The sequence below is a fragment of the Dromiciops gliroides genome, chromosome 1 (genome assembly GCF_019393635.1).
Source record: "Dromiciops gliroides isolate mDroGli1 chromosome 1, mDroGli1.pri, whole genome shotgun sequence".
NCBI lineage: Eukaryota > Metazoa > Chordata > Mammalia > Microbiotheria > Microbiotheriidae > Dromiciops > Dromiciops gliroides.
In genome coordinates this window covers 652467053-652483437 of record NC_057861.1, presented here as the reverse complement: position 1 = coordinate 652483437, position 16385 = coordinate 652467053, and the positions used below count along the sequence as shown (strand labels likewise).

Below are 16385 nucleotides of genomic sequence, written 5' to 3'. Positions count from 1 at the left end.
AAAATAATAAAAATGACAATACTGCCAGAATTTATACTTTTAATGCTATATCAATCAAATTATTGAGTCTATAGAGCTTGATAAAATAATTTTTTAAAAATTTCATTTAGGAGGCAGCTAGGTGGCACAGAGGATAAAGCACTGGCCCTGGATTCAGGAGGACCTGAGTTCAAATCTGGCCTCAGACACTTGACACTTACTAGCTGTGTGACCATGGGCAAGTCACTTAACCCTCATTGCCCCATAATAATAATAATAATTTTAAAAGAAAGCAGCACCAATATAGAAAGGGATGCTCATTTTACTTTTCTTTCTCCATGGACATATAGAGAATCCTTGGGATTTATCAATGATGTCATGTACCATTTGAGATTTGATTGTGCTAAGCTTCTCCATAACTATAGCACCTCCACTTTGTGTGTGTGTGTGTGTGTGTGTGTGTGTGTGTGTGTGGCAATTGGGATTAAGTGCCTTGCCCAGGGTCACACAGCTAGTAAGTGTTAAGTGTCTGAGGCTGGATTTGAACTCAGGTCCTCCTGAATCCAGTGGCAGTGCTTTATCCATTGCTCCACCTAGCTGCCCCCAACTCCATTTTTAAAAACCCATTTTAGTACTGAATCCATGTTGCTGATACTGGAATATGGAAGAGGATTGTATAAGGAGCTGTTCCCAATTTAAACTTTGTAGTGTAATACATATGGGCAGTTTTCAAGTTCAAATCCCAACAAGTCTTCACATACTAGTATTACAAAGACCCCAGTAGAGATAATGTTCTTTTGAGTGTATGTAAAACTAATTCCAAACTTAGAAACTTCTAGTGACTTAGATGAGAAGTTTCAGGACATGTCACAGAAACTTCTGTTTCCTTAACATTGGGTACAAAAATTAAACTCTGCACCATGGATGATCTCATTTGTGTGGCAATATGCATAAGATGCATACAGATTGAAATTCCATGTTTTTGGATCATAAATTTTCATGTAATATTCATTTCAGGTGAATATTAAGCATAGAAAACTTTTGAGCTTCTTTAGCTGCTTTTGCTGACTAAACTATTGTCACTATGTAGTTGGTACACCTTCTTTCTTTTAAGCTAGTCAAGTTTAATGGTACAGCATTCCACTGGCCAGGTCTACCTTCTTTTGTACACACACACACACACACACACACACACACACACACACACACACACACACACACACTCTCTCTCTCTCTCTCTCTCTCTCTTTTTATTATTATTATTATTATTATTATTATTATTTTTTGTGAGGCAACTGGGGCTAAGTGACTTGCCTAGGGTCACACAGCTAGTAAGTGTCAAGTGTCTGAGGCCGGATTTGAACTCAGGTCCTCCTGACTCCAGGTCTGGTGCTCTATCCGCTGCTCCACCTAGCTGCCCCCACACTCTTTTTAAAAAAATCACTTTGGGGGCAGCTAGATGGCGCACTGAGGCCAAACTCATTTTACAGATGACAAAACCGAGGCCCAGAAATGGGAAGTGTTTATTTGGCTAGTTTGTTACAAGCTGGGCCTAGAACTCAGGCCACCTCTGCACTACATTGCTGCCTGTAGCCTTCATAATTTTCTACATTAAAAGAATAACAATCTGGACTATTAAAGGCTCTTGATGAGAGAGTAAGAGAAGATAAATATGTTAAATTGTCTAGCTATAATAGGCTTACCAGTTGTTCGGAGTTGGCTCACATTCCCATAGAATTTTCCTAAATAGATCTATAGATTGGCTAGGGAAGCCCTTGAGCCAGTTCCTACTGAAGATAGAAAAACACTGAATGCAATTCCTATTCTAAGTCCAGCCCTTTTTCCATTATACCACACTTCCTTGCTGATCTCATTTTGAATTCCCAAAGTTCAATTATACTCTGTAGATGGTCTAAAAAATATGATTCTCAACACCTTCTATATGATTTTCTACTACTCCACCTCCCCAACACCCCCCCACCCCGACCCCTCTCTTGTGGAAAGAATAGGAGGTAAAATGAGAGCAAGCACCATTTTTATTTTTATCTCTTTCATGAGTTATCATGACCAAAGAATTCATCACCTAGTGGCTACTCTAATAGTGATGAGCCTCTTCATACCTAGTCTGGTTTTTGGATAGCAGATGCAGCCTGCCATTGGCACTATACTTGAAAACTTTTCTTGGAAGTAAGTAAAACTTGGAAATAATTGTTCTTCATTTCCATACACCCATAGAATCCAGGGTCAATTCCAAGCATGGAAATACACTGAAATAGGATTTTTCCTTATAATAAATTAAAAATTTCCTTCCTTTAAATTTTTTTGGGGGGGGGCAGGGCAATGAAGATTAAGTGACTTGCCCAGGATCACACAGCTAGTAAGTGTCAAGTGTTTGAGGCTAGATTTGAACTTAGGTCCTCCTGAATCCAGGGCCAGTGCTTTATCACTGGGCCACCTAGCTGCCCCCTTCCTTTAAATTTTAACCATTGCTTCTAGTTAGCTAGCAATTATATAGCCTCCCTCCTTGGCTAGTCCCCTTTTCAGCTTCCTTTTGTATGCTCTCTACTCCCATTAGATTGTAAGCTCCTTGAGGTCAGGGACTGTCTTTCTTTTCTTTTTTTTATATTCTCAATGCTTACCACAATGCTTGCCACATAATAGGCCCTTAATAAATGTTTATTGATTGAGTGATACTTCCCTACACCTCAGATCCCCAGGCTCTTCAATTGATTCTTGTATGTTATAGGCCTAAATTTGCCCTGGTCTAGTAGGTCCCAAGTTTTTCATGTTTAAAATGCAATCATCACATTTCTGGGGCAGAGCCAAGATGGTGGAGGAAAGGGAGTAAGCTGTTGGAACTCACACTGTGATCACTTCAAAAAACCTCCAAATAATGCCATAGGACAATTCCTGGAGCAGCAGAACCCACAAAACAACGGGCCGAGATGATTTTCCAGCCAAAGATGGCTTAGAAGTTTGGCAAGAGAGGACTAAAATGCAATCATCATTATAAATAATAAGAATCCAATTAATTACTTTAATATATAAGGTTTTATAGCATGTAATATTAGAATAAAAGATAATAAAGTACAACTCACCTTCAGAAAGTCAGGAACTGGAGGTAGTTCAAAATTGTTTAAAAAATTTCTTTATTTAGAATTTATTTTTCCCAAATTACATGTAAAAACAAATTTTGACATCAATTTTTTAAGGTTGTTAAATCTTTTAGATTTATTTCTTATACCTTTGATCCCAATTATTTTGTAGTTCAAACCACTAGGCTTGTAAAGTACCAAGTGAGGCCAAGGCATTGGATGGGCTCTGACTGAACTAGCTCCAATATTCCCAGGAGCCAGCCCAAACTTCCACTTCATGGTATGCTATAGTTTTGAATCTTTTCAATATCATGGTATTATTCTGAAAGATATGTTTATAACCTTTGAGCCTTGAGCTAAAGGTTCTTTCCCTGCACAAAGATCCCAGTTTAACTTTGAAGGTATCATGTGCCAGGAAAGACAAACCACCACTACTACCACCACCACTATGATTACCATGTCCCTTCAGACCCTGATGGAGACAAATCACCACCGTGAGCTAAGGAGTTTTAGAAATAGTAGTGCCTCCAAACCAATGGAGCTGCTTCCAGTTTCACCATCCATATCCGTAGCTTTCCACAGCCATCGCTGAAGAGAGAAAAGGGGACCCAACTTCCTTATTGCCATTAGCAGCAACTACTGAACAATCACCACCAATAGTCAATTAGGTACAGCAACCCAGAAAGTGGCAGCATGCCCTAGAAAGTCAAGTCCCTCTCCTCAAGCGTGTAACCCCAGTTCAGACTTGTACCATTTCCATAATTTCCAGTGTGGGGGCTCCAGCAAGGGAGAAAACTAGGGTGTACTCCTTCCTGTATTTTTTTCTGATCACCATTTCCTGCAACTTCTTTCAGCTCCCAGAAAGTGGTGGTCATTCTTTATAAGCCTTGCTCACTATCCTTTGAAGTTCCTGAAGGATTGTTGTGAAGGCCAGAGATCAATAACTCTCCAGCAGATGGCGCACAGTGTCTTCTACCGGGGACTATCGGTTGTGACGTTTCAGTCATGTCTGACTCATCTCCACCCCATTTAGGGTTTTCTTGGCAAAGATATTGGAGTGGTTTGTCATTTCCTTCTCCAGCTCATTTTATAGATGAGGAAACTGAGGTAAACAGGGTCAAGTGACTTGCTCAGGATCACACAGCTAGTAAGTGTCTGAGGCAGGATCTGAACTTGGGTCTTCCTGACTCCAGGGCCAGTGCTCTGTTCATTATGCCACCCATCTCTTTAGCATTCAGCAGATGTAGAACCCCATCTCCTGTATGGATGTGTTACAATTAAAAAATAAACCTTGGAGTCAGGATGTCTCTACTCTTTTTTTTTTTTTTTGCGGGGCAATGAGGGTTAAGTCACTTGCCCAGGGTCACACAGCTACTTAGTGTCAAGTGTCTGAGGCCGGAATTGAGCCGGTGCTCTATCCACTGTGCCACCTAGCTGCCCACTGTCTTTACTCTTTGAAACCTTTTTGATACCTCCTGCCCTCCTGCTCCAAGCTTTCTGAAGATGCTTTGGGAACAGTTTCCTTTTGGTGCCATTCCAGTAAGTTTCTATTTTCTATCCCCAGCAGCTTTATTTTCTTTTTAAACCCAAGTTAAAGACATTTTTTTCCTTTTGCTTTCTTTCTTTTCTTTTTTTTTTTTTTTTTAGTGAGGCAATTGGGGTTAAGTGACTTTACCCAGGGTCACACAGCTAGTAAGTGTTAAGTGTCTGAGGCTGGATTTGAACCCAGGTACTCCTGACTCCAGGGCTGGTGCTCTATCCTCTGAGCCACCTAGCTGTCCCCCTTTGGCTTTCTTAAAATGTGTTATTTATGCCTTTTATTTTTATATCATAGTCATTTCTAGGAGGAAAAAAAATTCATTGCTCTATGTTGAAGTCTTCCTTATGACAAAGAAAAACCATTGCAGACAGACACATGGTACAGTGGTGGTATCTGACAGTGTTTGTAACAGTCTGCTGCGGCAGCACCCTTGCTTCTCTGTGGTCAGGTATACTTCCTGATTTGTTTCTGGGACCACAATTAGCTTTTCAAGTACCCGGATATAAGACTTTACATTGATGCTTGCTAAATTTCATTTTATTAGATTAGTCTTGAGATTCTAGCTTACTGGGTCCTTTTGAATCCTGACTCATCCAATATATTAACCATGCTTTCCAACTTTGTGGTCACCTGCAAATTTGATGTGTGTTATCTCAGACTTTACCCAAGTAATGATAAAAATATTAACTAGTAAAAGGCAAAATAGAGATTTCTGAAACCCTGTACTTCTAGGTAGTTTAAGGTGACATAGGGGTTCCCAGAAAGAAAGATTGAAGGGTAGTACCTAGGCAAACCCATCCCTTTACTGGATTGGCTGAGTCAGGAGGGGACATCGTAGACTCAGTTTGGGAACCTCACTGGCATGTCAGTTTTTACATCTCAGGGTCATGCTGGAGTCATCTCATATGCGTTTTCTTTTCTTTTCTTTCTTTTTTTTTTTTTTGGTGGGGCAATTGGGGTTAAGTGACTTGCCCAGAGTCACACAGCTAGTGTTAAGTGTTTGAGGCCAGATTTGAACTCAGGTCCTCCTGAATCCAGAGCCGGTGCTCTATCCACTGCACCACATAGCTGCCCCTCATATGCATTTTCAAGAAAAGAATATTAAATTTTCAGTAAATTGAAAAACACTACAAATAAGGGCTTGATTGTTTTGTTGATTGTCTAGACTTAAAGCAGTGGAGAAAATATTAGCAATGATTAACTGCTTCTGCTGTGGGACAACTGCTATTTCTCCCTTCTCTTTCTCCTAGACAGGACTCCCAGTGTAACCCTTACTTGGAAACCTCTGCTCTGCCTTCCTGTCTGAGGGCTGATCTCTATTTAAGGTTGTTCTTTTCCCAGTCTGTAAAAAAATAGACAAATTGCAGGGGTTTTTTGTTTGTTTTTTGGAAGGGCAATGAGGGTTAAGTGATTTGCCCAGGGTCACACAGCTAGTTAAGTGTCAAGTGTCTGATGCTGGATTTGAACTCAGGTCCTCCTGAATCCAAGGCCAGTGCTTTATCCACTGCACCACCTAGTTGCCCCCAAATTGCAGGGTTCTTTTGTGGCTAGTCAATCCCTTACTAGAGATTGATGCAATTATATCAATAGATGCAGAAAAAACCTAGAAAACATAGGAATAAATGAACTTTTCCTTAAAATGATAAACAGTACATTTCTAAAGCCAAATGATAGCATAGGTAGCAGAGATAAATTAGAATTCTTTCCCATAAAATCAGGGTGAAACAAGAATGTTCACTGTCAGTTCTATTTTACCTAAGTAGAAATCCTAAATGTTGCAATAAGACAAGACAAAGAAATTGAAGGAAAAAGCATAGGGAAAGAAGAAACAAAATAATTGCTTTTTGTTGATGGTCTGATGGTTAAAGAGCTCTGTAACGATTGGAATAACGCCACCTGCTGGATACTTACTGTAGAGGAGTTCTGCCCATGAAGGGAAGGTCTTTGAGGGTAAGACCAGGAGTCAGGAAGTGACGCGGGCTAGTGGGAGGAGGAAGGAAGAGACTGGCGCTCAGTCTCGGCTCTCTTTCCGGAGGACGCTGGCGGAGAAGGGGAGCTAGAAATGTGCTCTCCTTTTAATAGATAGAAATCTAGGCCTTTTTCTCTCTCTTTACCAAATTCTTATTCTCCTTAATAAATGCTTAAAAGTCTAACTCTTGCTAAAGCTTATAATTTATTGGCGACCACTCATTAGATATTTTAGACAGACTAGCTAGAATTTTAGCCCTTAACAGAGTCCCTTCGTGGTCGCCATCTGTTAAGGGCTAAAATTCTAGCTAGTCTGTCTAAAATATCTAATGAGTGGTCGCCAATAAATTATAAGCTTTAGCAAGAGTTAGACTTTTAAGCATTTATTAAGGAGAATAAGAATTTGGTAAAGAGAGAGAAAAAGGCCTAGATTTCTATCTATTAAAAGGAGAGCACATTTCTAGCTCCCCTTCTCCGCCAGCGTCCTCCGGAAAGAGAGCCGAGACTGAGCGCCAGTCTCTTCCTTCCTCCTCCCACTAGCCCGCGTCACTTCCTGACTCCTGGTCTTGCCCTCAAAGACCTTCCCTTCATGGGCAGAACTCCTCTACAGTAAGTATCCAGCAGGTGGCGTTATTCCAATCGTTACAGCTCTAAAGAGTGAACTAAAAGTTAATTGAATTAATAATGTCAGTAAATTTGCAGGATATAGAACAAATCTGCACAAGTCATTAGCATTTTTATATAATACCAATAGAACTCAACAGGAGGAGATCAAAAGAGAAATTCCATTCAAAATAACTACTTGGGAGTCTATCTGTTAAGACACACCCAGAAATATAAGAACATAATTACAAAGCACTCCACACAAATAAAGGCAGAGCTAAATTACTAGACAAATACTAGTTGCTCTTGGGTAGACTGGGCCATAGTAATGAAAATGCCAATACTCTCTAAACTAATTTACTTATTTAATGACCTACCAATCAAAATACCAAATGATCATGTTATAGAACTATGATAATGAAATTCACATAGAGGCAAAAAATACCAAGAATCTAAAGGGAAGTAAGGGAAAAAAATCAGAATTGAGGGGACCTAGAAATGCCAGATTTCAAATTATACTAAAAATCAATACTTCTTAAAACAATTTGGTACTGATTAAAAAAAGACGTTGATCAATTGAATAGATTAGGCACACAATATACAAAAGCAAGTTAATCTAATAATCTATTATTCAATAAACACAAAGATCCCAGCTACCAAGATAAGAACTCACTATTTGATTTAAAAAACTGCTGGGAAAATTGTATTTTTTTGGTAAATATTTTGGATTTATTAAACTGATATATGTCTGTTATTATCAGTCATTTACACTTGTTCATTAATCGACCAATCACACCATCAGTGAAACTTGCTGACAAATAAATATTATTGCAATTCAATTCAACAAGCTTTTATTCAGGGCCTACTATGTTCCAGGTACCACATACAAAGACAAAAATGGAAACAGTTTTAAATAAATTTAAAATTTACAAAGTAAATACAATGTGATTTTGAGGAGTAGCCTAAGGGAAGGTGGCCAGAGGAGGCAAGGAACCAGAAAAATGTCTCTTAGGGGAATTGTCACAGCTAATCCTGGAAGTACTGGAATTTTAAAGCTTTCTCCAAATTTCAAATGAAAAGCTTCTTCCTTCCTTCCTTCCTTCCTTCCTTCCTTCCTTCCTTCCTTCCTTCCTTCCTTCCTTCCTTCCTTCCTTCCTTCCTTCCTTCCTTCCTTCCTTCCTTCCTTCCTTCCTTCCTTCCTTCCTTCTTTCCTTCTTTCTCTCCTTCCTTTCTTTTTTTCCCCATTTGAGGTAGCTAGAAGGCATATAGGAGATAGAATGTCAGACCTAGAATCAGGAAGTCTTTATTCACTGTATCACTAAGATGTTGGCAAACAAGTGGGGAGACTTTTGAGGGGGAGAAATACCAAATTTAGCCCTTCTTGGATGAGAATAACCTTTTAAGGTAGCTAGATGAGATAGTGATGGAGTGCTGAACTTGGAGTCAGAAAGACCTAAGTTTAAATCCTGCCTGTATGTGAATGTGGGTAAGTCACTTGCAAGCTCAGATTCCTTATCTGTAAAATGAGGATAACAAAAGCACTTACCTCACAGGGTTGTTATGAGCCTTAAATGAGATAACAAGTGAATTATATAAACCTGAAAATCCTATACAAATATTAACTCTTTTACACCTAACAACGTTTTTTGGGTGATTAGAATCTGAGTGTCAGAAGTGAAGTCAGAAGTTTTTTCTTTCAAGAAAATTACCTCTCAGGGTTGTTGTGAGAATCAAGTGAAATAATAATTGTTAGGCTTAGCACAGTAAGTGCTATATAAATATTAGCAGCTACTACTATTACCACCACTAACACCACCACTACCACTGCTACTACTATTACCATTACCACTACAACTACTGCTCCTATCACCACCACTACCACTGCTACTACTATTACCATTACCACCACAACTACTGCTACTATCACCACCACTACCACTGCTATTACTATTACCATTACCACTACCACCACCACCACTACCACTGCTACTACTATTACCATTACCACTACCACCACCACCACTACCACTGCTACTACTATTACCATTACCACTACAACTACTGCTACCACCACCACCACTACCACTGCTACTACTATTACCATTACCACTACAACTACTGCTACTATTACCACCACTACCACTGCTACTACTATTACCATTACCACCACCACCACCACCACCACTACCACTGCTACTACTATTACCATTACCACTACCACCACCACCACTACCACTGCTACTACTATTACCATTACCACTACAACTACTGCTACCACCACCACCACTACCACTGCTACTACTATTACCATTACCACTACAACTACTGCTACTATTACCACCACTACCACTGCTACTACTATTACCATTACCACCACCACCACCACCACCACTACCACTGCTACTACTATTACCATTACCACTACCACCACCACCACTACCACTGCTACTACCATTACCACTACCACCACCACCACCACCACCACTACCACTGCTACTACTATTACCATTACCACTACAACTACTGCTACTATCACCACCACTACAACTGCTACTACTATTACCATTACCACTACCACCACCACCACTACCACTGCTACTACTATTACCATTACCACTACCACCACTACCACCACCACCACCACCACCACCACCACTACCACTGCTACTACTATTACCATTACCACTACCACCACCACCACCACTACCTCTGCTCCTACTATTACCATTACCACTACCACTACTGCTACCACCACCACTATTATAACCACCACTACCACCACCACCACTACCTCTGCTACTACTATTACCATTACCACTACCACCACCACCACCACTACCTCTGCTCCTACTATTACCATTACCACTACCACTACTGCTACCACCACCACTATTATAACCACCACTACCACCACCACCACTACCACCACCACCACTACCACCACCACCACCACTACCACTGCTACTACTATTACCATTACCACCACCACTATTATAACCACCACTACCACCACCACCACTACCACCACCACCACCACTATGACTACTACTACAAAAACCTGTTCTAAGATGGAAGAAAAGTGGAGACAGGTCAGGTCTTTTCTTTAGAGATGCTAGAACAGAAGTGCTTAGATATACTTTTTCTATATTTTGTATTTTCTTACCTATTTACATATTATTTTTCCCTAAAGCTGTAAGTTCTTTGAGGACCAGACCAATGTTTTGTCAATGTTGTCCCAGAGTCTAACATAGAGCCTGGCACGTAGTAGGTGCTCAATAGTATCTATTCTTCACTAACTTCTTGTACAGGGAAGGGAGAAAAAACCTACACTTTTATTTTTGCTAACCTTTAAGTAAACTTTAGTATTTCCTTCAGTTATGAATTAAAAAAAACCTCCATTATTCTGGGAAGGGGTCCATATGCTTCACAGACTGCCAAAGGGGTCTATGACACAAAAAACGGTTAAGAACTCTTATTCTAGCAGTGTCTGTCAGCAATAAATAAGCAAGGAGGAGCTCTGCTGGGGCTGTGTATCAGAGGTGAGCATCAGGGATGTCACTCATGTCTAGTGGGGCAGGATAGAGTATTTGATCCAAACTGGAGCCAGCTTCAGTGCTGCAGTAGCTTGGTCCAACCTGCCCAGACCCAGTGTAATTACCAGTACAGGCATTTCAAAGAGACAACAAGAGAGGCTCTGAGAAGTCTGTGGCAGCCACTGTGGTGGTCTGTGGTTTTCCCTTCCTGTCTTCCCTGGTGTTCTTGTGGGTAGCTTTGGTAACTAACCGTGCCTTCAGGGACTGGAGCAGTAAGTCAGACACATACATTATGTGGTGTGTCTGTGTTTAATGTGGGGTCTTGATCTGCGCACCATCCTGTCTCCCGCTGCTTGGGAGCCTAGATACATTCAAGAAGGGGTCTGAGTAGTGGTGCACGCCCTATTGATTCCACTTTAGAAATGTAAAGAACTGAGTTCCCTTACGTATGGCAGGGCAAAATTGCTTGGAGGTGGACGTCTTTTATGGGCTGCTAGTACTTGAGGATTTCTCTGCCAGTTCTTCTCCCAGGCCTTCCTCTCTCCCCCTTCCTTGGCTGACTACAGGTCAGGTGCTACTCCATGACCCCAGCCTTCCTCCAACCCCTCCCTACTCATTAACCTAAACTTTGCCTTTCCTTTTTTCTGCCTATGGAAAACAAGATACATGTTTTATATTTTCTTTTGAAATGTTGAATGCTCCTCAGTGCTTGCACTGTGTTCCAACTAATTCCTATGCATTTTTCTTCATAGTTTTGCAAGCTTCCTGAGCCCTTCCTGATCCCCTTTCTAATTCTGAAACCATAATCAAACCGATACATCCATTGCTACCGAAAAGGGGATGATAATGTTGTTGTTGTTCCTCTTAGTTTTCAAAGATGACTGAAAAGGGTGCGAGTCTATTCCCTTATTGTTCCACTCGCTATTCCAGGAATTAGCCACGCCAAAACACCCTTTTCTGGCCACCACTTCCCTTTATGTGTTGTCTCCTACGAGAATTTACACACCTTGAGGACACCGGCTGTCTTTGCTTTTCTCTTTGTATATCTAGCACTTAGCAGAGTGTTTGGCGGATGGTAACCGGTTAAAGAATACTTATTCATTCATCCATGGGTGTATGGGATGTTTAAGGAAGACTAGTATCTCTGGCATGAGGACTGCTGAGCCCTTTTCAGGGTTGCTTATGCACCTTTAGTTTCCACCTCTCATCCAGCTTTCACCTGTGACTCCAAGACTCTGCATGTGCAGCAGTCACACCCTGCTAAAACATTCTCTGCAGAGGAGCTGAACCAGCTTGAGGATAACCAATGGGCCTCAAACCTGTTGGTGAGTTAGAAGGGTGTCTAACCCAAGCATGTAAAGACTTCCTCAGTGGAACAGGCAGATGTGAACACTTTGTTTCAATGGGACACAGGCACTGTGGACTACTTAGAGCTTGGTCAGACATGGAAGATACATACCAAGGTCATCCCCTGCTTACAGAGCTATTGCCAGTCATCCTTTTTCCCTTGCTGATAATATTTTATTTTATTTTTTTGTAATAAAATTTTTTATTTATAATTTTGAGTTCAAATTTTTATCCCTTCTTCCCTCCCTCCCCTCATCTGTCCCTGAGGCAGCAAGCAATCAGATATGGGTTATACAAGCACAATTATATAAAACATTAACATATGAGTAATTTTGTACAAGAAAACTTGAATAAAAGAAAAAAATTGAAGGTGAAAAATAGCATGCTTCAATCTGTGTTCCATCAATATCAGTTCTTTCTTTGGAGGTGGATAGCATGTTTCATCATTAGTCCTTTGGGATTATCTTGGATCATTATAATTCTGAGAATAGTTTTTATAGTTCTTCATCAAACAGTAGAGCTGAAAGATCAACAGCTCTTGTTTTGAGAGAACTCAGCAGGTATCACATCCAAATAACAGCCCAGAGTGAAAGAAGGCTGGCAAATGAAGACCAGTTTATCAAAGTAAGACCTGCATACACATTTTTTTTTCTGGAGTGGCTACAGTGATGGGGAGTGCTATGAAGCTGGCATAGGTTTCATTGGCATAGGTTTTGCAATCAAATCTAATCTAGTCAATAAGCTCACATGCTTCCCAAGCATGTATGTTCACTCCCACAAGGGGTGAGTAACAGGCTCATGACAATGAGGTTGCCACTTTCAGGGAAGTGCCATGCCACCATCATCATTGTATGTGGGCCCACCATGACAAACCCTAATGAGTTCAAAGAAAAATTTCACGAAGACCTGGACACCCTCATCATCAATATGCCAAAAGAGGACAAGTTTGTAATTCTGGGTAAGTTTAACGTCCTGAATAGGCACAGACTATCGGACACAGCAGGGAATCCTTGGGAGGAATGGAGTTGGAAACAGAAACAGCAATGGTCACTTACTATGGAAGACTTGTACAGTTCATGACCTCGTCACCAATACTGTCTTCCATTTATTTAAATGTAATAGAACTTCATGGATGCACCCTTGTAGTAAACACTGGCATTAAATAGACTATATCATTTTAAGGAAAAGAGACAGATAGAATATGAGAGTAGCAAAGGCAATGTGTGGCACAGAGTGCTAGAAAGATCATAGACTCATCCTCTCTAAGTTAAACATGCATATTCAATAAAAGTGGTGGCATCAAGGTATGATTACTATTTGAAGACTCAACATCTTTAGACTAGAGCACTTCTTGTGTGAACAGTGTGTTACTAATTTGGAGGGAAAGCTGAGCCAACACATGATTGGCAACAGTGGAGCAGAAAAAAGTTGACAGCTTTCAGAGATTTGGTATACAGCACTGCATTTACTTATCTGGGCCAGAATATTTGCAAACATTAGGATTGGTTTGATGAAAATGATGGGAAAATTCAGAAGCTACTAAATGAAAAACGACAACTCTACAGGGTCTTCCAGAAGAATAATTAATCTATCACTAAGATGGCAACATTTAACTCCATCAAAAGTAAAGTGCAAGCAAAGCTTAGAGACATACAGGATTCGTGGCTCAGTAAGAAGGCAGATGAAATTCATTTTTAAGCTGATAGTAACAATCCAAAATGTTTTTATGATGCTTTGAAGGCTATTTACAGACGAAAGACTTTTTGTGCATCTCAACTATTCGGCACTGATGGAGCCACACTGATCAGTGATAAGAACATGATCCTGGAGAAATAGGCTGTTCTCAACAGTCTGTATAAACTAATGCTGAAGTCATTGATCATATACCTTAGTAGAAGTCAATCCCTTTATAGCTGAATTTCCAACTGAAGAAGAGATTTTTGTGGTGGCTAAGAATTGGAAATCAAAGGAATGTCCATCAATTGGGAAACAGCTAAACAAGCTGTGGTATATGATAGTGATGGAATATTATTGTGCTATAAGAAATGACAAGCAGGATGATCTCAGAAAGGCCTGAAAAGTCTTGTATGAACTGATGTATAGTGAAATGAGCAGAACCAGAAGAATGTTGTGCACAGAGACAGCAATATTGTTTGATGTTTGCCTCTCATGGGGCAAAGTGCCTGCTAATTTCATCCCAACGTATATTTACAAGGCAAGTGGTCTACTCATACAAAAGCTGACAGGAATCTTCTCAGTTATATGGCAAGAGGAGATTATCCCCCAGAAGATCAAGGATGCCTCCATCATCCATTATATAAAAGAAAAAGAAGTAGGTAGTTCTGTGACAACCACTGGAAGGTGTCTCTCTTAGACACTGCTGGAAAGATTCTTGTGAGAGTCCTCCTTAATTAGCTGATCCTTCACCTGGAAGATGGTCATCTACCTGAGAGTCAGTGTGGCTTCAGAAAAGACAAAGGAATGGTTGATATTGTTTTTACTGCCTTACAACTCCAGGAAAAATGCCAGGAGGAGAACAGAAGTCTGTACACAATGTTTGTTGATCTAACCAAGGCCTTTGATATCATCAGTTACAAGGACCTGTGGAAGATCATGGTGAAATTTGTTTGCCCATGACTTCATCAATGGTATATCAGTTTCATGATGGCATGATTACATGGGTTTTGGATAATGGATGATGCTTTTGTGTTTTTCCAGTCACCAATGGAGTGAAGCAGGTCTATGTGTTTGCTGCCACGCTTTTTAGCATGATATTTTCGGGAATGTTTTCAGATGCCTTCAACAAGGATGAAAATGGCATCGAGGTCAGCTATCACATTGTTGACAAATTATTTAACTTGAAAAGGCTACAAGCCAAGACTACAGTGGAGGGAGAGTTGGTGGGTGACTTTTTGTTTGTAGATGATTGTGCACTCAATGCAGTCTCTGAGGCTGAGATATAACAAAGTGTGAATGAATTCTCTGCTTCTTGTGCTGATTTTGGCCTGATAATTAACATCAAGAAAACAAAACCACCAGCAAGCACTGCACTATCCATATGTGGAATCATCAGCTACATATAGCTAATGGAGAAATTTTAAATGCAGTGGCACTCTGTCATCAAAGAAAGTTCTGTGCTCTTTGAGCAAAGCAGAATTATGGTAGCTCAAAACAAATGAAAAATGCTAAAATTTAGGGACATTTCCCTCCCAATGGCCATACAGACTATTTGTGCCTGACCTGTGGTAGAGCCTTCTAAACTCATATTGGTCTGATCAGTCACAACTGGACACACTGTAAATAATGTTGAATTCAGAGAACAGATAGTTTGATTTGGCTGAAATGAAATGTAAATTCAAATACTTTTTCCCAGGCATAAAGTCATCTCACGTCAAAACATACGGTAGTGTACATTGTAAAACATAACATAGAAATAACCTTCAGGCTTTATTGCTTAAGAGGGAATCTTACTTTTTATTATATTGATTGTACTATGTATTTTATCTTTAAAATGAAACAATATGTCTCTCTAGGACATTTATCATGTCCTAGATGTAATAAAAATTCTTTGAGGTTGGTAGATGAATCAACTGAGTCCCAGAGGGATAAAGAGAGACCCATCTAATATTATCTGGCTTTTCATTGGCAGTTAATTGGCACAGTAGATAGAAGTTGGACTTGGGATCAGTAAGACAAGTTCAAACAATGCATTATACCCTAACTAGCAGGGTAAATCACAACTTCTCTCAGCCTCAATTTCCTCATCTGTTAAATAGGGATAATAGTAACCCCTACCTCCCAGGATTGTTGTGAGAATCAAATGAGATTATACAGATTATATTATTAAAAGCTAGATATTATTATTGGTGGCCAGGTTAATCTAGATGAAGTGTCATACAAACATGAAAACTTGACTCCCTGTCTTCTTTTCTCCCTACACAACCATGCTTTTGAAACTCCAAGTTTGGGAGGGTTGTTTTTGGAAGAATAGACAGGAACAAAGGTATGTAGGGCTGTATTAATTGACTGATTCTACTTGAAGTGGGGGAAGGGGTGGAATTTTGTCTACAGATTTCCCTGCCAATGTCCATCTTCCCCATCATACATTGATCTCCCTCTGCACATCTGTTTATGCATGGAGCAACATCTTTTTGTGATGTAACAGTGATACAGGTTGGTCACCGATGGCAGGAAGTGACACAAAGCACTTTTCCCATATTCACCTGGTGATCTCATCAGATTCCATGGGTTTAAAGATCATTTCTGGGACAGCTAGGTGGCGCAGTGGATAGAGCACTGGCCCTGGAGTCAGGAGTACCT

At 40.2% G+C, this 16385-nt stretch overlaps 1 pseudogene; it reads right to left on the bottom strand.

The window, feature by feature from the left end:
• Positions 1–261: 261 nt before the first annotated feature.
• LOC122753257 lies at positions 262–3638 on the bottom strand (annotated as a pseudogene).
• Positions 3639–16385: the final 12747 nt, after the last annotated feature.